Here is a 24,473-nt window from a genome sequence, read left to right as displayed (position 1 = left end):
TGGAGTGAGAGCCCCACATGCTAGCAGAAAGTGGTGTGTAGCAGAACAGGCTCTAATCACGTTTTCCTGATTTTGGGCCCTCTTGGGAAAGGGATGATTGTGGTTGCCAAAGGAAGACGTGTCATGCTTCTGCAATTTCAGTATGTGGAACTCACGTCGGTCTGCATGGCCAGATGTCTGTCCTTGCCACGTAATCTATGAACACAGGCAGAGTCCTTTCCTGGCAGGGTCAGAGGGTCTTGCTGTTCATTTATTTTGGAGAGAAACCCCAAGCATTGCTCTTGGGTGCCAAACCCTCTGAAAGATGTATACTGTCTCCCCTGCGGTGTTGTGGTCTCTTTTTCTTTAAAGTCCTTCTGCCAGATACAGCCAAACACTGGTCAGGTAACATGGCTAAGTTGTTTCTCTGAGGAGTGGTAATAATTTCAAAGTACAGAAAATTCCTCTGCGTAATCATTGTATCAAATTGTCCTTCTCTGTGCTAGCTCTACGTGTGGCTAAACAGTCGTTAAAGAGTCAGGGGTATGGGCTTTCGTGAAAACAGGTGCTTTATTATAAGGCTGATAAATATTTTCAGTCCTGTAGAGTTATTTTTAATAACCTTGTTTGTGTAATATCATTTTAAAATCTACCAGTAAAATTGGTATCTTAGGCTAGAGGAGGAAGTCCTAACAGAAGATGTGTTATTGGATGGAAGATGGCATATCTGCAAACAAAACAAAACCCCAACTAATTTCATCTGCAAATACCCCTCAAATGCTGGTCTTCCCACCCAGTCGGGTGCTGTACTCTGTGGAGCTGAAAGAAAGGGGCTCACTGTCCAATTGAGGCAAAATGCTTCAAGAAGATGAAGGCTCTTTGATAAGCTCTTGCTAGAGTAAAGAACTTAATTGATCTTTGCAATGAGATGTAGATTTGCTAGAGTTGGTAAGGTGTAACAAGGTAGGAAGAAACGTGTGAGACCGTGGTCTCCTTTCTGCAGCCACGCACAGGGAAGGAGGGGAAAAGAAATAGTTAAACCTCAAGTATTGCCTTGGTGGGTTTGTTACGTGACGAGTCTCTAGCACTTTGTGAGGAACTCGGTTTCTGAATTTTTTGATTCTTTTGAACTACATTTGTAGTAATAGTCTGTGGATTTTATTCTGTTCTCCTATGGAAAAAAAAAGAATACAAACCCTGTTCACTCAGTAAGTGTTTGAAAATAGCCATGTTTTATTTAAGTAGGAAGAAGAGTGCCTCAATTGCATGTGTTTCTCTTTGAAGAAGAGCGAAAGGCGATGTTACAAAGAATGAGTTTTGGCAAGCAGGAGGAAAGCTGAAGAGAAATGACAGACTGTATAAGGGGCAGTTTTTATCCTTACTGAAAGGGTGGTTGAAGAATTTAGGGGAAATGATATAAAAAGAATTTCATGAAGGGGAAGACGAATGTAAGGTGTTAGAAAATGGAGAAAGGCCTAAGCAAACTAAAGGAAAACAATCCGGTAAAAACTGAGTTGGGGTAGGGTGGAAGTGAAAAGGAGGGGAGGAAATATCTATGATAGGGGAAGATTGATATGAAGTGGGTGAAATGATCTGAGTGGAAAATAGTGGAAAAAGAACCAAATCGAGATACAGAATGAAAGATGATGATCACCGTATGTGGATGGGAGAAGAAAATCTCATTTGAACTATACACTATGTTTAACTTTTCAAAAGCCTTTTCTTCCCTTGTGCCAGGCAAAAATACCGAGTCTGGTCCAGGATCCTGACGGGATGAGGCTGCCACAGCTCTGTGCTCCGGGTCCAACCAGTAGCCAAATGGATTCCCAGCAGGCATATGCACGCACAGTGCACCCACGTCACACACGTGTGTACATGCATGGTAGGCCCCAGGGATAACACGGGCAGACACGCAGGGTGCCCGCATGGTCACAGACTGCACTGGGGCCTCCTCCTGCTCCTCTCCCTGGCCGAGCAGCGTGGAGGCCTGTTAGTGGGGAAATGTAGAGAGAATACAGCCCTCTTGGCCAGCTTGCCTTCCTTGGTCTTGCACACCTATACCCACTCCGGGTGCTGTGATGCGGACACATGGTGGGGCTGTCCTGGGAGGGACCAGGCAGGACGTCCCCTCCTCTGAGCCCTTCGTATGGGTTCCTGCCCCTCAGTGTGCCCCCATGCTCCTCCGGCCGTTTGGTAATGGGCCTTTTGTGGGCCAAAGGTTCCTGGGAGGAGCTGAGCATGGTTGTATTTGGGTTCTCCAGCCTGCTAGCATCTCTCTCTGCTCCTTTGTCAGGCCTCAGATAGGCTTTTATGAGCATCACGTAACAGTATACATCCATTTTCATCTTCATTTTCTATGGGTGTTTTAAGCAACAAGCTTGTGATGAGAGTATTTTGTTAAATATTAAGGAGTGAAATTTTCAAGTGTTGTAGAGCAGGTGTCTGCTGCCTGTTTTGCCTTTGTGCTGTGGCATACGATATATATTGTGTTACATGCTGAGTCTAATCAAATTACATTTATATTTTAATACTTGAAAAGGGGTCATTGTTCAGCTAAAAGCCTAGTCAGTAGCGATAGTCTACAATGCATGTTATGATGCTGCTTAAACATATGTGAGGAGTCCAGGTAATGATAATAGATAGTAAGCAAAAAGTGAGGGGGTGCTTGTGATTGCCTGAGGCGTAGTTGGAGCTAATGGAATGACATTATTCCCGCCCCCCCCGAATTGTTATCAAAATTTCTTTATGGATCTTTAAGAAGTCAGACTACTTTTAAGGGCTGTAACCATTATAATTACTTCTTTCTAAACAGTGTTTAAACATATACATGCTCTGCAAAGCTGTCATTAAGATACTCTTGAACTCATGAAATAATGAACATGTTCTTCATCACAACTGGATTTTTCAGTGTCTTAGGACTGAAGATAGCCAGAACAGGTAAACTGTCAAGCTGAGTTAGACCCTTCAAAGGGTACTGGAGTAAATAGCACAAAGTTCATCTGATGTGTTTCCAAGAAAGGAACAGAGTATTAAAGTCATACAACTATACACTGGGGATGAGGAAGCAGTGGAAGTCTAGGTTTGTCTTAAAACTTGTGTGCCATATTTTTCACCAGGAGATTATAGGTCCACCAGGAAAAGGCCCAAAGGTATGGAAATGGAGTCAAGGTGGAATCTGAGTGCAGATCTGCTGGAAAGTAGAGGGGATAGTTAATTAGAAATTAACAGAGCAGTGTACGTTTTTAAGAAAGGGGGAAAATGAATCTAGGCAACTGCAGGATTGTGTTTGACCTCAATGTTATTCAAATTCTTAAACTGCTTTCAGGGGGAAAGGGTAGTTCTGTACATAATGGTAAAAGGAAATTATAAAAAGGTACTATGAATTTACCAAAGAGAAGCTGTGCACTACTAAGGTGTGACAGATCAAAGTCTCTTTTGCTTCAGCTGTGATTATATAGCTGTATAGCTCAACTGTAAATAAGATCAATGGTGATTTAAAAAACCATCAAAATATGTGTCAAAAAGGTTGAAAGTACATCGTGTCATTAGCTTGGCTTCTTTGGATTGAAGGGAAATTTGGGAGGGAGTACAAGCACTCTATAAATGTGTGGAGATAAACACAAGGAAAGAATTACTTAGAATAGGACAACACTGCTGTGAGAACAAATGAGCGTACTGGCTGTAAATAAATTTACTCTAGAAATCAGAATAGGGTTTTTAACCAACAGAACAGTCTCCTAGTTGAAGGTACTGGATATCAAACCGTATCTTACTGCATTTAAGTAACTTACTGCATCCAAGAAATCTGTGAATAATCCTTCATAAAGATGATGAAATGCCTGCCAGAGCAAAGAACTAAATTCATGGGACAAGGGAATGCTTTTGTGTTATTTTTCTAAAATAAAATTCACATGAGATGAATATATCAATATAAAGAAATCAAAATAGAAGTATGTGACCCAAAGTTAAGTATATTTGGCATCACGTGTGACCCTTTTTTGCTGAAATGGTACAGAGAGGGGTTTTGTAAACAGAAGTTACCAGTTTAAACAAACACCACCGAGTGAAAACAATTTGGAGATAACAGAATTTTCCACAGAAAGTCAATGGAGATTAAACATGGGGAAATACAAAATTTATATATATCTATATATATAAAAGAATGAGCTAGAAAGGAGTTGTATTGGTAAAACTTCTGAAATAAATTGGGTAAAAATTCTGAAGTAGTTGTAATGCCTTGGAGAATCTGGTCAATGGTGAATACTCTTCTTTTACCCTAATAATCTATTTACAGTTAGGTTTCCTTGACATAGGACACTGGTCATTGTTAGCTATGCCTTTTGCTAGGCTTGAAACTTCTGCTGTGATGTGTCTTTTGAGAAGAAACTTTCAACAGTTTCAGCAAGTTTAGAGACCTGAACTGAGGGAAAAAGATAAACGTCAAATGTTGCTGAAAAGTTACACATGCTGATGCTGTAAGAACGGGGCCTTGAAACAAAATGAATTGGTTCTTGTGCAAGGAATGTGCTTCTCCCCTTCTATTTAGAAGATTTATCCATTTGTGGGAAATAGCAGACCTTGAAAACACCTGGTCTTGTGCTGTGAAGTCTTAGACTCTAATAGCTAACACCTCCCTAAAATTTAATGGCTGAGACAAAGCGGGACTCCTCTGAAATCACGAACGCGAGTCGTTTGGGCTGTAGGAGATCAGGGTGCACGTAGCCCTGCTGACACATGCAGTCTTGTGCCCAGGAGCTCTGAAAAGGGAGGCTGCTTGGGAGGAAGGGTCTGCAAACCTGAAACGAAGAGTTAAAAATGGTAGGGACAAAGAGTGAGCCTGGGCCTTTGAACAAAAAGAAAAAAGGAACTGATCTGGCTAGGCCAGGAAGGTAGATAAGCAGAGCATCAGCTTGGCACTGCCTGTACCCTATGACAGGCTGAAGGAGGACAGGTTGCAGGTGTGCCCAGATGAAGCCTCAGCACCATTACCTGCTTTGGGTGGTACAGCAGACTCCATTTGCTCTGCGGGTCTCCTGTGTGCATTTGGGTATGTCTTAGAACTGCACCATGCTTTTTTTTCTCCCCTCTCGATAGAACTGTTACACAAAACTCGGATGTGCTGGGGATAAATCAGAGTTGTAGAACGAATGACATTTTTATCTGTAGAGCTCTAGCCTTAGTTTATTGTGCATGGTGAATGAGGCAGGGATTACTAGGGGAGAAATGTAGTTCACAGGCAGCTGAATGTTACTCTGGAGATACAGCTTATATCCTCTTCTACCCATCTAGGTCCTGTTTGATGCTGGTCGGAGTGTTTGCAGATGTTCTTTCACTGTATATTTCTCTCCTTTTCTGGATGCCCAATGTGAAAGTCAGGCTCTAATCAGCAGAAGATGAAAAATTAGATGCCTGCCTGTGAAGGTGAGGGAATTCTAGTGCTTGTTTGCTGTAGAGAGTGCCAGCTCTAGGGATCTTTCTGAGCCAGGCATTGTGTCTATATATTAAGTGACCGTCAGTATTATTCAGGACATAAAACTACGTTATGATGGATGCCTTTTGGTTCAGTAAAGGTAACATAAAGAAGAATTCTGCTCTTACTTTTAATAATTTAGCCTCAGACCTAGCTTCTACTTAAACTAATGTGGAAGTGTGACGCTTACTCCAGTTCCCCTTCTGCTTTGCTCTGTAGTGCCGTGGCCTCTGTAGGACCTTTGCAGCTGTATGAGTTTTGCTTTTATTCCCTTGAAAGAGGTCTTACAAAGCTGGAAGGGTCTCCATACTTTAATGCTATATTGGATATGAAGTTCCAATAATGGTACTTCAAACATGATGTTGTCTAATTTCTTGTGCAACCATTGCAGGTCCTGCCGCATTACTTAACAGCGCAGATGGAGAATTCAGATGCCTGACTGGAAGTATGCAGCAGAGTAGTCTTATCTCTTTGAAATACATTATTTTTCCATTTCACCTTCAGCTGAATAAGAATTGAAGCTTATTTTTGGATCCCTAAGTTACGATTTTATGCCTCACAGTCTCTACAACAATTCTCCTGAAGTGTCAAAAACTTTGTTACTGCAAGGCCAATAAATTATGCTCTTGTATGTGAACGAACTGGTGAGAATTGCGACAGGCAATTTTGCTTTTTGTTCTAATAATAGGAGTTTCTTCATTTCACCAAACAATATAGCAGACATCCAAGAACATGATAATTAAAATTCTCAGGGGGAGAGATTTCCTTTCTTCAATATTATAAACAAAAAGAAAAAATAGTAATAAAAATGCTGTTTAAAGTATAATGAATATCCTGTATGTTACTTACACCACAGAACCATTTAAGTTGCTTGCAAAGAGGGGAAAATGCCAAGAAATAAAACAGAAAATGGCTTGCAACTTTGACAGAGAAACCAGGTAGTGTGTAATTGACTGGAAGAGCAACTATCAACCAGAATGGTCCCTCAGCTTTATAGAAATATAGATTGGGTGATTAAACTGTTTATAATGTAGGTCTTTAATCAAATAAATAAATAAATGGATGAGATTAAAAGAACGAGAACAAAAAGATAATGTATGCTTATTTGTGCAGGCTGTAAACTGCTAAACTGCTCAAAATTAAAGAAGATGCTTCTTCCCCAAACAGGCACATTGAACTTAGAATTCACAATCTTTTTTCCCTTTCATATTAAAATAAACAAATAATTGTGGTTATCCGCTTCACATTCATCCTGTTGTTTCTCCTTGGTAGAATAATTTCTGTAGCCTATGTTGCATAAAATAGTGCTAAGCAATGCTTATTATAAGCTGGGAAGCCTAATAAAATATTTACACCAATACTTAACTACCAGACATAACTTGTAAGATTTAACAGACCACCTGCTCAGCAACTGAAATAGAACAACTCTGTTTTCAAAACCCAGCGTTGTTATTCATGGACAAGGAAACGTCCTGTGTAGAGCTCCCAGAAAACTGTTTTCTCATCCCATTAATTCCTCTTAGGAAGTGGAACACTTAGGAAGTGTTAATGAGAAGCATCTCAGCTTGGCAACCCATAATGTTCACTCCTAACATAGGCGACTCAAGGTCAAATCTCTGACATCTCCACCTTATTCTAATCACCGGCCAGTCTAACACAGGATGTCTCTCCCTGATTACAGAGCTGCCTGTGCTCTGCCTGCTGATCAAAAGCAGCGTGGCGCCCAGTTGGTGTGACAGGGGCCAGCTTGCTGGCCCAGTTTCACGAGCCTTGTTAGCAGGAACATGGCAAGTGCTGGGCCTGGAGCAGCTCCCTTGTACCCACCTCTGTAGATGCCTTTTGAGTACCGAAGTGGCATGTGCTAAACTGAAGGAGGGAAACGGGAAAAGTAGCAGTCCTGCCTCACCAGCCCACATAATTCCATCTGTGGAGATGGCCAAGATGAGGTCCCTTGCTGTTAGGGGGATGTGCAGGTACTTAAACGTAGAGGCTCTTTGTCTCAGCCTTCCACCTTCCATAATCACAAATATGTACGTATTGTTCAGATGTTGTGGGTGTCGTATTGCTGGGTACCAGGAACATACACTTGGTTTATAGAAGACAGGGCATGCTACTGAGGTTTCAATTACACATGGTCTTATTTAGTTAATCCTGGAACTCTTTACCCCGTGCTACTCTGCATTTATTGAGGAGTAAATGCCTCAGTAGTTGGTCTCCAGTTGGAATTAAAACAGAGAACTGCTTTCTCCAGTTCTCTGCAGAACCTTAAGCAAAGCTGCAGAAAAGGTAAGCCTTTTTTTTTTTTTTTTTTCCCCAGGACTGGCTTCTTGCCTGCATGCTGTAGGAATTAACTTAGAAGATTTGTAGAAATGTCATTTATTGACATCTGTCAGTGCATGTATACGTGTACATTTGTGTATACAATTGGAACTTTTCCACTGGAGAGTGACATAACGTGGCAAAGAGGGGTAAGCAGTCAGGGAAACTTAAGTGGCACACTGTCAGTGTCATTTTTGTAATTGTCCCAAGTTTTTTTTTTTTTTTTTTTTTTTTTTAAGTGGGCTTCTCAGGATGCTTTCTGTGACAGGCACCTTTCATTTATGGCTGACGTGATTTCAGGTTTTCCAGCTCTCTGTGGCAGCAAAAAAAAACCCCAATCTGCACAGCAGATTTCTGGAGATGTTTTTTTTGAGGTTGTTTTTGTTCCTTATAGTAGGCAGTCAATATTCTGTAGGGAAACAAATTTCAGGAAAAGTGGTTCTTTTCAAAAAGGTTCGTAGTTAGCCACCCTGCCTCTGATGTATTTACTCAGTTTGTGTCCACAGACAAAGAAAACATTATGGCTGATTTTTACTGGTATATACTGAAAGTTTCCTTTTTCTTCTATTGACTTAAAATGTCTATGAATTCCAGAAGTGTTTTAGCCCTGGTGCTTTGCAAACCTGTTAGAATATTCTGATTGCTTCTTTTTTTTTTTTTTTTTTTTTTTGTGGTATGACATTTCTTGAAATATAATTGTGGTCGTGGTCATAGTTGTGGTTATAGATACTGTTAGGTCTCATAGCTGAGGGCATTGCTAAATGCACTGGGCAGCTGTTCTTCACTTCCAGGCTATTGGAACTGGCAGGACTCTTCTTGCAGTCCATTAGGAGTATGTGAAATAAATGTCAGCTGTTGTTATGACAAGAAATATCACTGGCTTAACTGCTGGGATTTTTCTTCCAACTGTAGAAATCCAGGAGCAGGCAGGCATATCCAAATAATTTTTACTTTATCTGTTGCCAGTACCGGCTCAGTCGGAAAGTAATAGATACATCTTTCAAGTGTAACATCAGGTGGCGATTAAATGCAACATTTTGTTTTGCAGAGGTTTGAATTTTTCGTTGGACACAGTTGTTGCCCTTCCATTTTTGCATTTTAAAAGTGTTTTCATTTTGTGGCATTGTGGCATGGTCTGTCCTCCGTTACTGTGTCTCGAATGAGATGAGATCCCCCAAGTTATCACCTAGTGCTGTTTCAGTGGCACTTTGACACAATGCATACCTCTTTCTTTATAGGTTAATCTGCTCAGACAGGCAATGAGGAGAAGACTTTAGAAGAGCTTCAAAATCTGAATAGTCACATGAGCTGGAAAGAGTCCAAAGAATTAAATTTCCAAATATACCCTTGATAAATCAATTGTTAAGTGGTACATGTAGGATTAGGAGCTTGCAAATTCTTATCTTTATTACTCGCCACTTCTGTTGTGAACATGGAAAAGAAAACGTATTTTGTTCTGTAAAGTGAAAGGAATTGTTCTTCTCAAATGGATCTTTGAACGCTGATCTTTTTCACAGATACTGAGTATAAAGTCACCCACCTTATAGATGAATATTTTGTAGGCTGAAGCAACAAAGAACACGATTTTCCCTTTTTGAATATGCTGATAGTTGCTACTATATAATTACTTGTGCTGTCGTGTAGCTATTGCGTTAGTACCACATATAGTAGTAACTGCATGATAGTAATTCCCACTGGGGAAAGACTCTGTCTGTAGGAGCATGCAAATCTTGGTCAATGCTATAAATTGCTACTCTTCATGGACAATTGCAGCATCCTCACTAGGTGGACACACCAAGTTTTACTCAGCTTTGAGGCTGGAGAAGCAGGCACAAGCTCCGCACACCTTGTGGGACATGAATTGAATATTCACTGTCGTGAACTTCTTGATGCTGAAAAAGTGAGTATTTTGCCACAGCTCTCATTACTCCAATGTCAAGTAAGATTTCAAGTTGAACTAACTTACTGCTCATTTTTGGGATAGCATTTTAGATGTTATAAGTCAAACCATTTTCTCAAGCTTTCAGTCAGCATTTTAAGCTTAGACTTGGTGTTTGTCCTGTAACAAATGTTGCAGGGATTATGGAATTGGCAGGTACTGCGAGTACTCTGAAATTACAAATCGAGGCCTTTTCAGCTAGTGAGACATTTGACAATTGTGCGATTTCCTGCCAGGAAGCATCTCTGGCATCCAATTAAGGAATTTTCTGTAACAAGAATACCATGAATAGTTTTGTATCAGGGTTTGAAATCACTTCATTGACACCATACCTTGTAAAGAAAGAAATAACTAATGGTTAATTTAGAGCTTTTTCAGGAAGCGTAATTGGAACTGCTGGTCTAGTCACCTCTCTGGACATCTGTACTTGCTTATTTAGTGGAGGATTTAAGAACGGATTTGGTGTTCAGTGTGACTTGCCTCTGCTGCTACCTCAATTCTCTATTTTGAGAATTTTTGTGATTAGTAAGAAAAAGAATTAGTAATTTTGGCTCAGAAGACATCATCTTCCTTCTATCATAAGTAATCTTTTCTAATTTTCTTAGTTTATATACTATGTAATATATTCACTGTATTTTTTTGAGAACTTGTTCTCAGAGAAGGGTGTTATTTGTGAGGTTTGTTAAGCTGTTGGAATTATATGTAGCTGAGGAACACTTGATGAACAGATGCAAGGATTACCTCCAAAACACGAGTATTTATATTGTGGAAAGTCCGAGGCACATACCTGTCTTTCTGGTTCACAGCCCAAATGAAGATGGAGGAGAAAAATGTTTCAAAGGCAGGATGTAAAAATACTCTTTGTGAGGAAAACTGTCAACTGTTATTGCTGTTATCTATAAAGGTAGTGTGCATTGGTATTTAATTATCCCTTGCAAACATGCCTTTATGGTACATCATAGTAATGAGAGACTTAAGACATAAGGTTAATGGAAGAGCGGACAACTATATTAGCAGATTAATATCAAGGAAGCAGAATTAAAATAAACCTAGGTGATGTCCAGCTGTCGGTCCACCAGGTTGACTCTAGATCAGGCTTTCAAGTTAGGAACAAAAGGCAGCGCTATGAGAACAGAGCCATGTGCGTGGCTGCATGGGACCTTGGAGGCAGGAAGGGCCCAGGCACCAGGTCATGGAAAGTCAGGGTGAGCGTGTGAAATTGCCTCTACAGCGGGCCTCTTCTCATTCTTCACACATTTCAGCTGGCAAACACAGTGTTTTTTAGCAAGTTTGCCTGTAAAGTTCCATTCCTTTTTGTTAAGCCAAATGTTGGGTAGGCTTTGTTGTGCTACTTCTACATTTAAAGTAAAATGCTTTGATTCAGTAGCTTTGGTACAGTGAAATTCTGAAATGTGTCTTCAAATAGTATTTATTGATAACACATTTCAGTACAAAGAAAAGTGCTTTATGGGATTTTTAAGTCCTCTTGCCAATTTCCATCGGATATTGCATTTTTACAGTTTATGCAAAGTATAACAATTTCTGTTGTCAGTTGATTCAACCCACGCTTAATTTTAAAAACTAATTTCAGTCCTTGCGGAAGGGACCAGATAGTCAGAGCTAGAAACCAGGCTCTTTAATTACCTGCAGAACATAGCAGTGCAGCTGCAAGCTCCTTCAAGGTCCGTCTAGCACATCAGTTCTTTCGGATTTGAGCTGCACGGGTTGAGATTAATTTTTGGTGGTCAAGAGATTTTTGGCTTCCTTAATGAGACTTGCAGGAAATATCAGTCTTTGCTGTTTGTGATGGCCAGACCTAGCCTTTACTAAACCCTAGAGCTTTGTAACAATGTCGAGATGAATGATGTTGGAATAGAAAATTGTGTTTAAATGCCAGAAATTACTGAGTATCTTGTATTAATTAGGCATCTTTTATTTTTTTAATTTATCAACATAATATTTTTCAAACTTGATAATGACATTAATAGATGAATAAAATATAAGTATTGTTTATTACATTTTATTATTTATAGATTTTAATATAGGTGTTTCAAAATGGCTGTACAGGATACCTAAAGGCAACAGCATCCTTAGATGTGATGAAGAAACCTTGTGAGTGCTGGAGGCTGTTTTGCCTTTGTCCTTGGCCATTTCTGTGCCAAAATTTGGCCTTATCACCATCAGGCTCTGTCCGCTCTCAAGAGGTGTGTTATCACTGATGTTAACTTCAGACTAGGTAGCAATCAGGAAATACAGAGAACAAATAGAGAACAGCAAGAAGAAATTGTCTCTGTGGAGTTGAGACAGTTATGTCAGGAGGAAGCCTGGTGAGCAAGAAGCATTTCGTAAGCCAGAATAGCCATGTGGTAACACCCTGTGTTTTGTGAATGGTCTGTTCAGACTGAAAACAAGCATCAAGGTAAACATTTATACTCCTGCACTTGAACACGCGTTATGTTTGATACATGTTCAAATATATGCAACAAACAAGTGAGAAAATGCGTAAGAGGCAAATAGATTTACTGTCTAGGAGGAATTTCAGGTTATTTATAGTAGTTAAAACAGTTTGTTCTTATAGTGTTTGTTCTATATGCTCCTTTAATGTTTAGTGGAACATAACGTGGTGGTTCTTGTGCCTGGAAGCTGTTGTTTTCTAGGGCCTTGTATGAAACATAGTTAACAGCAGAGTGGAGGGGGGACATTCAGGGCTGAGCTTCTTTAAAGAGCTGTGCAGAACTGCAGGAAGAGTAGAAGGAGAACTGGGAATGTACAGGTTGCTTCTGTGAGTCCCTACAGTTTGGCCTGAAAAGAGCACGCGTGGTTGAATTTTGTAGCACTTTTACAACAAAACCAAAATCTGTCCTTAATTTTTTTGCTACTTTTTATTGGAAGCCCATGAAGTAACTCAGCTTTTTTTTTTTTTTTTTTTTTAAGCTTAAAAAGAAGTATTTCATTAAACGTACTCAATAATGATAGTGGGTTTCAGACGCTGAATTTCTTCTCTGACATCTTTTCCTATTTGTTTATGTAGCAAACCTGTGTTTTGTCCTGCTGCATGCTCCTTCTGAAGTTACATGTCTGGAAGACAGTGCGGTGATATAACTGTGTTAGTACTTCATTTGGATTTTCTTCTGTACAGAATATAGTGATGCTCTGAATTTCTTAATTACTGAGGAAGAGTGCAACCAAATCAGTGTGCTGGCCTTAACAAGAAAGTAATGCCATATTTCACGCTGGCAAGAGCAGTGCCTCAATGAAACGGTCGTCTTTGACTTGCCTGTTGAGCTGGGTGCTGTTAGAAACATTGACCTTTGACTTCAACCTAGAACTAAAAGCTGGCTAATGAAAAAGCTGTCAGAACTGAAAGGTCATGCAGAATGCAGTGAACCTTTTCGATTCAAGAAGGATTTCTCAAAGTATTCTAATTCCCTGTTGATTTGCGTAATCACAGCAACGTTTCTGTCACCAGTCTCAGTTTTACTTCCATTCATTGTTGCCACATAAAAATAACGCTTCTAAGCAGAATATGGCTTATGGAAACAATGAAAACTAAGCAAAAGGTGGGTTTGATCTCTTATGAAGTGGGTCGAATTGGGTCAAAGATGTTGTCATCCTGAATCAATTCAGCACCAGTTGACCTTGGAACCATTATTTTCCTTCCTGTTTCTTAGCAACAGGAAAGTTTTCTGCATGATGACTATTTAATATCCTGATCTGTTTTAGAAGCTTTTATACCTAAAGGGGAACAGATGGTCTAAGGAAATCTTGTTTGTAGCAGCAGAAACAGGGAATATCTATAGTTTTTTTTTCCACCCTGATTTTATACCCTATTGTCCTGTGCTTACCATTATACAGTATCTTGTTGATGGTAGCTAAGAACTTCTGCTAGGAACAGAGAATAAAAATAGCACTCCTCAGATGCTGCAAGTTTATTTTTTTTCTGTTATAATGCAAGAAAATGGTTATGTGTGTGCTCTTACAGTTGTTGTAATTGCATTCCTTATACAAAGTGTGAGAATACGTGTAATTGTATTCTGTAAGTGTTGAGCTGTATCTGAGTAAATGATGAAAGCATTATCTACAATGTAATATCTGTGAGTGTTTATTTGGCATCTCTTATTCTCAGAGTCATGTGAAGTCTTTCTCCTTTATTATGGACTCCAAAGGTTCTTTATGTTTCAGAAAGAATAATCATTTTGAAAGGTTGTTTTTAAGTGTTTTGGTGTTTATGGAAAAGGTAAGTTAAGTTATTAAGGATACTGAAATGTGGAGCTCTGAAACATCATGTTGTGACTATTTTGTTATGGGCCTAATGAAGAACTTATCCTGGTGTTTATTTTGCTGGTGGCATTACTTCCAAAGAAACAGGCTGAATGTTTGTGGAGATTGGATGATCTTGGTCTTTTTCAATGTGAATTTAAAATAAGTACATGAGCCTTGATACTGGCTTTATTGCAGCAATCTGCAAGGCAGGCAGTAAGAAGACCTGTTCTCTTCTAATTATTTCTCAAAGTGCTGTGTAGTACATTTCCTTTCTAGCTCCTGAAGTTCTTCATGCAAAGAAAGTTACCTCCGCACCATCCCTTCGTTGCTGTCTTAAGAGTCATCCTGCAATGATGCTCATAAATACCTGACAATAAAGTCATTTTCTGTGATAGCTGATTTATGGTGGAGAGGGTTCTTTCCATGTAAGGCCTGATTAGCAGGTGGAGACATGACATCAATTTGGTGAAAAACCCTGACGTAAGGTAGGTGTGTGTGTATAAACAAGTGACATTCATTCAACGCTATTGCACGGGTCTTTTCAGCGAGTCATCTGATATATGTATTTTTTCTATGTATTGGCCTATATCATACTTTGTTTTACTGTCAGCGATTACCCAAGTTTGAAGAACTGAAGAAGCTTGTTTTTGATACCCTAGGTGACCTGTTGCCTGGCCTGCTCTTGAAGTTTCATTGTTTATCCAAAGTGAAATGTTCTCAGTAGCCTTTGTTAGAGCTCTTTCAGCTGTATACCATGATATGAAGCTGTGCCCCACCACGAAGCCTCCTTACCAGCTTTTGTCCCTATTGTTGTATTTGTATGTTGTTTGCAACCTTACTTTAGGAGCTGGTATAGAAATACTTGTAACTTTTATTCGGTGCTAGAAAAGATGTCATCTTTGTTTAGTTCCATTGAAGTAAAATCCTTCTGACTTGTCAGGTTTTTACATGATATATTTTCAAATGAAACTGAGCTGTGGAACTTTATCTTTTTTTCATCTGCAGAGAGGAGCTCTTCCATTTTTTCGTGCCTCTCTTTATTGAATTTTAATTAATTTGTAGGGCCGAGTGAAGTCCCAGATTAGGCATAGGAATGTCATATGTCTCCCAGTGAATCATTCCAAGCATTGAGTCTGCTATAAGGGATGGAGTGTCTGATACAGAGAAAAAGGAGATATATTCTGAGAAATTGTTGAGGTGACTACAGAACTTCTCCTGATAGAAGCAGGAAAGAAGATGAGAAAAGGTGAAAGTGGGAAACATTTTGTTTTCATTTTCTTCTTTCTGTCGCCTTTCCTGTTAGCTTTAAAGAGAAATGACAGGAAAAGACAAAGAGAGCATGGCTTTTAATAAGTGCTTAATCTAATGTTAAAAACGGAACATAAGCTTTGGCTCTTGAAATGCTTGATGGGAAGGGACCATATGTAGCTGCTTGAATAAGTAAATTGACTAGTACGTAATCATGCTTCTCTGCATTTTTGTCGTTCTGGGAGATGGCTGAGTAACGAAAGGAAAGGTAGTGAATCTCTAGATTATGTTATTAAATATGGTTCTTTACTACAGAAGTTATAACCTTTCATTAACTATTTTTTTCTCTTTTGTATGACTGGGAAGAGCAGTCTAAGAAGGAAAAACTTCAGTATTAAAGGAGTACTGTCACAAAGCACTTCTGTGAACTTGAAGGGGCTAGAAGGGCTTGGGGAGACGAAAAGACTAACATTTTTGCTGAGTTACAGGTCTACATGAATGCTTTAATGTGTGGTACTCAGCAGGTCTGGCTAGCGCAAACGGCAGAGCATGTCTGCTACTCTGTTACGTTGCCATTCACTAATATATATCAGCATTGTTTAACTGGATTGTAGTTGCTATTGAAGGAGTTCAGCATTCGGAGTGGTTCAGCACCCATATTAGGTGAGAATTTACTATGATCTGTATGAGCATTGTTAGAATTTACTAATATTGAAATCAAGTCTATAATGACATTTTTCAAAATCTGACTTGTTGCTGGCCCAAGTGGCGCCTTTTAGAGTAATGCCACAAGTTTGAACTATTTTTGAAAAACAATGTACTTGACAAAAGGTGTGAGTGCTGAGAGGGTACTTAAGCTCTGGAGTGTGTAGAACAAACCCCGATCACTTAACTGTTCTCAACAGACTAGTACTTGCTGTTGTATCAGGTAGTAATTGTGTCTCTTTTTAAGGCACAGGGTTCTCCTTTCACCATGCCACATAATGTACATGCTCTCATCTATTGGCTCACTAAACTTTATTTAGTTCCTCTTTTCCTTTCTGTTCCTACTCTTTCTGGTCTGGATGAGTAAAAACAAAAATAAGACCAAAAAAAGATTATTTCAAGTTTTGTTCTTTAGTATTACGGTAAAATCTATGTTAAGAGATATTGACTGCATTGGTTTGACAGTTTCATCTAGATCAACATAGAATCTCAAACTACTATTATCAAAATGATAAAGGGAGAGCGTGGGTTGACAACAGTATAGTGTCTAGAGTACATTCATTTTCTTCTTGTGCGTTATATAGCTCTTAATTTTAATTTGTTAGGTGGCCCTTTTTTGCTTATTTTAGATTTCTTAATCAGGAATATAACCTACTCCCACTGTCCTCTATAAAAATAACCTGATGGCATCACAGTTTGCTTCTTAATTTGAAAAGCTGAATGCTGTATGTAATCCACTGTAATATAATTCATCTATCACATTCTTTTACTAACAAACCCCAGCATCTGTTAATTGGTTCTCAGTAGACATTGCAGTGGAATTTAGGTTTCTTAGTTCATGGTTCATCTGTCTGCGTCAAGGCTTGTCTTGGTGAACGTTTTGTCCAGGAAGAGAAATATATATATAGTAATACTAGTGATTAACAACAACAATAATGAAAAAAGATGCATTTCATTGATGCATATGTGTTTTTGGTGAATTCAGGTTGGAGACATATTTGTGTGTGTTCTAGAATATTTGAAGTCAGTATATGTAAATGTTGTTTTACCAAACTATTCGTTATACCAGTTACTTCACAATTTGGTCCTAAATCCACCTCACGATTTCTTTTCATTCCTACATAGCTACATTATGTGAAAATAGTAGAGAAATAAGTTAATGTAGCCTTTTCTCTTGGAAACATTTAGGATTTTCTTTTCGATTTCAAATTTAGCAAATCATGAATTCTTTGCATGCCTGTGCCTTATGGTCTTACATGGTTATTTAGGTAATACAAAACTAATTTCCAGGAAAATGAGAGTACTTGTAGTTTGTAAAGTTAGATGTGGCAACATAAATGTGCAAGCAGATGGTCTGTTGGAAAGAAGTTTTATAATCCAAAAGCCCCAAACAGCATGTCTGGAGAAGTACATGTCTCTGTGCTGTCCATTGTTACCTATTGTCACCGGGAGGGTGGTCGCACACTGGAACAGGCTCCCCAGTGAAGCAGTCACTGCACCAAGCCTGTCTGAATTTAAGAAGCGATTGGACTGTGCACTTAGTCACATGGTCTGAACTTTTGGGCAGACCTGTGCAGTGCCAGGAGTTGGACCTGGTGATCCTTATGGGTCCCTTCCAACTCGGGATATTCTATGATTCTATACTTTCAAACCTTCTGTATCTCACAAATGTAAATGTAACATGCCTGTGAGGCTTCATAAAATGAAGATTTTTTAAAAGTTTTTTATAGTCTTCACACATCCTATTCTAGGTTTGAGAAAACGGTCTGAAGCATTTGTAGCAGCTCATTAGAGTTTTCAGAACCAATACAAAACCCCTTACCCCCAGCCTCGTTTTCCTCCCTTCATCAGGTAAAATAAGTTATCACTTATAAAAAAAAAAGGTATTAATAAGGACAAACAATAACAACAAAAACACACCAAAAACAAAACAAAAAAAACACCACCCCAAATCCCCAAACCTAAATAATCAAACCTTCTGATTTGTCTTATTGTCTTAGTATTTAATTATTTGACTTCATTTTTTTCCCTCCTTGGGAGGAGGGCAAATCCAGTGTATCTGGCAACTTTTTTTTGTTTGGCTGTCATATTACAACAGTTGCTCAGCTATCTTCTGCGAACACCCACAACAATTTAAAAATTTAAAATATGTCAGAATTCACACAGGCCCACGCAGAAACTGAGGGTGTGGTGTGTCATCTAATCAGTTTTGCTCCAGCTTCCTTGAGATTGTTCCCCTCTCTTTCACTTTTCATTGAAAATTGATGGCAGGGATAAGAAGATAAACGTATAGATTCTTGGCTTGTGATAGCAGTTGATTTCTGGCCCTCCTGGGATAGTGGCCAATACAGAATTTGTCATATTTTTCACATCAAAGAGGCCTTGAGAAAGTTTGGGACAGTCAAAATTTCTGTAACTGTTGCCTTCTTCCTCAGAGCATTATGACGTGCTTTTTGAAGCCTAAAGAGGATGTGGGAAATGTATTAAGAAATATCCTAGAATAATTCCAGTGGAAGGGCACCTGTGGCAGGCTGACCTCAGCCAACAGCCAAATAAGAACCCAGCATCTTGCTTGCTCCCCTCTCCCGTGGGATGAAGAGAAAAAAGAAGGAAGGCAAGAAGACTCATGGATTGAGACCAGGACAGTGTAATAGGGAAAGCGAAAGCCTTGTGCTCAAGCAAAGCAAAAAGAGATACTCGTTCACTACTTCCCAAAGGCAGATGAATGTCCAGCTGCTTCTGGAAAGCAGGGCCTCAGCGTGTGAGGTGGCTGCCTGGGAGCAGGAACACCACAACCCTGAGTGTCCCCCCCTTTCCCTTCCTCCTCCTTCCACTCAGCTTTCACTGCTGAGAATGACCTGGTGTGGTGTGTAGGGCCCAGCTGTCCTGGTTGTACCCCCTCCCAACCTTTGCCCACCCCCAAAACGTAGTTGTGCTGATAATGTTTTTTAGGCCACAGCGCCGTGAGGCCTGCTATGAAGAAAGGGGGGACAACAAATGCAACACACTGTGGTGCGGCCTGGAGCACCCTTAGCATTCAGTTCTGCAGGGGTGCATTTTTGACCATGTTTGAGTTGTCCTTTGGACCCTGCATGTCCTTTAGTGCAGAGCTGATTTGCGCTCAGTTAGCCCACACACTGGACTATTGCATGAGGCTGTTCTTTTCCATTTACAGTATCTTGCATTCATCTTTTGCTGATTTCCATGAGATATTTCAGCTCATTTCCCTAGCCGGTTGAGATCCCTCAGAAGCAGAGCCATATCCTCTAGGGTGTGAGTGCCTCCCATCAATCACCAGCAAACTGGCTGAGGTACTTTCATCCTATCATCATTAACAAAGATATTAAATACAAGTGTTTTAATGATACTACTTGGCCTGTGCTCTACGGACAATGAGTTTAACGTGACTGAAGTTTGCAGCCTGTAATTTGTATTGCTGCTTGGATGCAATCTGTTATAAAACAAATGGCGACTTAAAGGTTTAGATGTCATTTGGGTTTCATTTGTAATCAAATGGTTAAAATAAATCTGCAGTACTCATTCTTTTGGGAGGTATTTAATGCATGGGGAAAGGGCAATGTAATTGTAGTATGGGTACTAGTGAGAGCTGGAAGGAGCCTGAGAAAGTCTGGCAGTGATGGAACATTTCCCTGGGACAAGCGAGTGTTCTGCCTGAGGATGTGCTCCTCACTTGTTACCTGAGCTGCAGCAAATGTCTATGATTATAATATTTCTGATGCCTTTATTTCATTTATTTTGCCCAACTTCAACAGAGATATAAAAATTTAGGTAAAATACTTAGACTCCACCTGAACAAATTCAACTTAGGCCTAGATTGGTTAGCCAAAGATAACGGAAGGTTGAATAATGACTGAAGGTGGAATGAATTAAGGAGAGGGCTAAAATTTTGTTTCTTCATAGGTTTGTGTTTCCTATGTCCAGTTTCTCTACGGTCACTTTGTTTAATATCCTGAGATAGTTACTTGTTCATATTAGAAAATGTTGGATAACCTAAAGAAAGACAGAGCTTAATAAATACTAAGTTGTAAAGCTTAATATTTTTAAAGTAACTTATGTCCTGGCTCTGCTCAGAATTGTCTTCCTGAAAATCGGATAGCTCTTAGAGGATTTCAGATTGGGGTACTCAAAATCATCCACCAACTGTGAAAGGTACAGTATAAGTCGTAGATGATCTTTCAAATATGAACTTACTGATGTCAGAGATTCCTTTTTTAAACACATGGAACATAAAAATAGGTGCTATTTTCCACCTGTACTTGTCACAGTTTAGCTTGTGGCTAAGGCAGTTTGTTTAGGGTTCAAAGCTATTGGTAGATATGAAATTGCAGGTGTGACTACTCTGATTACTGTTAGCATTTAATACAGAGAGAAATACTGGGAACTGATTACTGAATTTATTCAAATCAGTAAGAGTTATGGATCAGGATGAAACTACTGTAACAAAATCACAAGGAAAAATTGTTTAACACTCATCATTTTGACAAAAGCTATTCAAGTGCACACAGTAACTAAGACGCGATCTTTTCAAAGAGATGAGCCTGTTAGGAGGCTACTTTTCTCCTAATGAGTTGACTGCAGAGTTGCTATAAGGCTGAATGAGAGAGTTTGGTAAGAATGAGTAAACCTGGTCATGCCCGAAAGACTGCTTGGTTATATCTGTGTTGGTGTGTTTTCATATTTACTGTTTATGCTGTATTTACAGTACAAGAGCGTAGTTTTATCTCCAGGGTAAGAAAGATCAGCAAAAGTAGTCCTTCAGTGAATTAATTTATGACAATTACACTGATAGGAAGTCTACATAGTTATTCATTTTCCTTGTCCAATTGTTTTGATATCCTACCACACTTCCTAACTTTTTAAGGGCTTTGATATCTTTTCAAAAGTCTTTATTGAAGCAAAGGATCTGTGTATTGAAAGTAGCGAAGCTTTCCCTATTCCCAGTAGAATGTAACAGTAGAGTAGGATAAAACAGTTAAAATAAAACATCTGCAAAATTTAATTTCCTCAGTGTTGCATCAAATTTAATTTAATTGCTGGCAAAATCAGCTAAGCTTTGATTATGCCCTTTTAAGCAGTGTTTTTTGTTTGTCTTATATGTTTTTTTTTTTGCTTATCTTTATATCTAGAACAAAGAACATTTTTTGCAATGTTCTTTTTTTTTGGCATTCTTATTAAGCCCTGTGTGTATTAATACTTTCCCTTCCATAAGCTCTATGTGGCTTATCAAATGCTTTGCAGTAGTTTTGGATGAGTTTGTTGACTTAGATGGTCTTTGAAAGAACAAGTTTAACAAATGATTGAATGGGCAGAGAGGTGCCATTTCTTTATGCAGAGAATTTTATTAGTGTATCTTTCAGTACTTCATCATTTATATGTTTCTTTTGTAATTACAATTCAGAAAGTAGAGAAATCTTTCAGTAGTTCAAAAAGAGTTTTTCAGTGTTTTTGCTATGCTCTCAGCTGCTTGGAGCATCTAAATAAAGGCACTGAGAAAATTTTTCTGAAGTTCCAAAGTCACTTAAAAGCATTGAGCCAGCTTAAAATTGACAGGCTTTATTTTCCTAAATCAAAATAATTTTGACATTTGAATTGTATGCCTAAGATAAAGCTGAAATTCTGCAATGACTTGGTTAGTATAGCTACTACATAATGAGTGGAATTCATGAGCAGAATGAGTACTGGTAGAATATTTAATAAAGTTCACAAGTATTTGTGCAGGAAAGGCTGTACTAATTATAAAGCATCGGAAAGATTGTCGACAGTTTTGTCTGCAAATATCTCTGTGTTTCACTATTTGCTTTTATGTGTACTTTAATGGGAATCTGAGAAATACAGCAGTGCTATTTTCAATTAACTTGTGTGTTTGCACTCTGAAGCACAATGTTTATTTCAGTTTTGAGTTATACAGCTGTGATACATAAGATTGTCTGTCCCCTGGTATACTTTATTTTCCTTCCACTTTGTTTTCCTTCCTAATGGTTTCATCTCTTAACACGGTCATAATTGGCCTAAAGAGTTGTCTCATTGCTCTCATGGCACAGATGGGTGGGAAGAGCATACGCCAGCTTTGACATCACCCCACTTGTGCACAGGCTTCGGAAACACTGCAGCTATGGCTGCCAATTGCTATGACACTGCTGAAAGTCTAAAAACCTTATTTCCTCACCTTATTTCTAAGCTATAGATAATGAAGATAATGTTTCTTGTCAAGTCATAGCGATCGTATTAAAATGCCATACATGCAGGCAGTTCATTTAAGTTATCATATGATTTGTTGGGCAGTGAATGTAATCTTGTTTTGGAAGCGACCAAGTGGTGTGAAACTTTCACACTTGCAGATGCTTACTCAGTTGCAGAGTAAATCTCTTCTTGGTCCGTCTGGTTGCTGAGGCACTGCTGAATCTGTGAATCTAGAATTTACTGGAAAGCCAGGTAACAAAGAAGGATAACGTAATTTGTTTATGTATGTACAGATTTCTATGCGACTGGCTCAAAATACTAGCAGCTTTTCCAAAATCTTTTGGAGAGTGAAGAAAATGTTGATTTCTAGAAGCTTGCCATGTACGTCTTCAGCTGCTGCTCTGTATTGCCTTTGTTCTTCCTTTACACAGAATTGGCAGGGGGGAGTCCCAAACCCCATGCAAGCAAAAACAAAGAACCAAAACCTCCAAAAGAAGCTCGTCAGGTCCAGTTTGTTTTTTCTCTACCCTCTTCTCCTCTTCTTGTTTCTTTTATGCCATATTTTCAGCAGTGAAAATTGTACTTGATATTTTTCTTTCCATTGCATCTGCACTGTCTTCCTTGCAGTCTGTAGAGTGACACAGCCCAAGCCTGTTTCCCCGCAATGTTAACTCCTTGCCCGGACAATTTACTGCATTTCTGCAAATGGTGTTAGACATTTTTACTTTTCCCTGTGTTTGTTCCTCAGAATTAATTTTGAGTGGTCTTCTTCATTTAAACATTAGTTGGTGTCTTTATTTACAAGTCACAAATCTTCTGCCATGTAAATCTACCAAAATGTTTTTCTTGTGTGGAGATAGGTTTTCTGTGATTAATATTTGGAGGAATTTTCCACAAAGAATTTTTCTCATTTTTTCTTTGTGTGTTGAGCAACATTGTAGTGACTCCCTTTGCACTTTCCAGCTCTCCAAGCACTTGTGCCAATGCCTGCTGCAATTTTCTGTGAATATTACAATTTGAATATACAGAGTTGTCAAACATATGACTAATCTTCCTTCCCCTGCAACATTTCTGTTATGTTTTGGCATTCAGATAGACTTTTTCATCTGCGTGTAATGGGATACAATTAAGTCCACAGCATTGCTAATTTACAGCAGCCTAGTTTGGGGGGATAGCGGGGATTTTTTGATTATACAACTCACAACAGTTGTCTGATGGGAGGATGTGAAGGTTTACCTTGGAAGCTTAGGTAGGCCTTCAGAGGAAATGCTTTGCCCCTGTGTGCATTGACCTTTAATCAGAGAGATCTTCAGTACACGCGCTTGAAAACGAACAAAAGGATTACGCTTAATGTTAGTGTACAAGTGAAGTTGTGTGAAGTGGAAAAATTTCGATCTGGCATTTCTGGAACTAGTGTATTTACTTTTGGGAAGGAAGAATGAAAATGGAGCTGTGCGTCAGATTAAAATGTGAGTTCATTTGGAATCCATGCGCATGGTTGGACTCGATGATCTTGAAACTCTTCCAGCCCAGACGATTCTGTGATTTCATTGTTTTTCACTGTGCCTGTGTTTTTATTGGGTTCTAGGAGTCAATTGTGTTTTTCAGTGTAGTTTCCAATTAGGTAACAGACTGCCTCTGGCTTCGGTTAAAAGGTGTTTAAGATACCAGTCTGGGCTATATACTTGTAAAGCATGTAACAGCCAACTAATCTGCTGTATGTCTCTTTCCCTGTCTTCACTGAACGCATTCTTCCCTTTTAATGTTTCTTTTTAGTCACAGCCAACTTTAACTTGTTCATGTGATTTCAAAATAATATTGGGAAGGTGGTCTTTAATGCAACTCTAAGCTGTTTAAAATCGGGTGATAGTGGTATTATGGTGAGAGTTAAATGATAGTCTCCTGCCTTCCTTTGCTTAGTGACATGAAGCAGAAAAAGATGTCTGAGCAGAAAAAAGTTAGAAAGCTGCATTCTGGAGAAAAAGAGTTCACATTTCACTCAATACCATGCTATATGATTGTAACCCTTTAAGCCCTGTTTCTGTATTTTTGTATATATGATGATGTTTTTACTTTATGGGGAGAGAAAGCCTCTGCATGAGCAGCTGTAGAGCACTTCAGTTGTGTACCATCTGATCATCTCTTCTGGAATTTGTGAAGTGCAACCTGTTGTAAAATATTTCAGTTACGGTTGATACTTTGTATACTGCCTGAGGAAAAGATCCAAACCTCTTTAAAGGTCTTCTTTTTGATGCTGCTGGAAATTGACTTAAGTTCATTAAAAAATACAAGTTTTTTTTTTGTTTGTTACCTTTTTCATTTTTCCTCCCTCTTTTCATTGCCTCTCCC

The 24,473-nt window shown here is 39.0% G+C and overlaps 1 protein-coding gene and 1 long non-coding RNA gene across 11 annotated transcripts in view; both read left to right on the top strand.

Annotated features, from left to right (window-relative positions):
* LOC136790719 (uncharacterized) overlaps positions 1 to 24,463 on the top strand; it is a 29,814-nt gene extending 5,351 nt beyond the window's left edge. Inside the window, exons 1-4 of one of the 2 annotated variants that reach the window (XR_010831163.1) lie at positions 1,871 to 2,916; positions 5,269 to 5,400; positions 5,841 to 9,668; positions 11,753 to 24,463. This is a non-coding gene — a long non-coding RNA (uncharacterized lncRNA). Of the gene's footprint in view, positions 1 to 1,870; positions 2,917 to 5,268; positions 5,401 to 5,840; positions 9,669 to 11,752 lie in introns of those variants that run through there. The other variant, XR_010831164.1, reaches the window with a different exon arrangement.
* The window catches only part of MARCHF1 (membrane associated ring-CH-type finger 1), a 299,519-nt gene that overhangs the window by 65,513 nt on the left and 209,533 nt on the right, over positions 1 to 24,473 (top strand). The window lies entirely within an intron of this gene.

Source organism: Anser cygnoides, chromosome 4 (assembly GCF_040182565.1).
Source record: "Anser cygnoides isolate HZ-2024a breed goose chromosome 4, Taihu_goose_T2T_genome, whole genome shotgun sequence".
NCBI classification, from domain to species: domain Eukaryota; kingdom Metazoa; phylum Chordata; class Aves; order Anseriformes; family Anatidae; genus Anser; species Anser cygnoides.
This window is presented reverse-complemented; position numbering and strand designations above follow the sequence as displayed.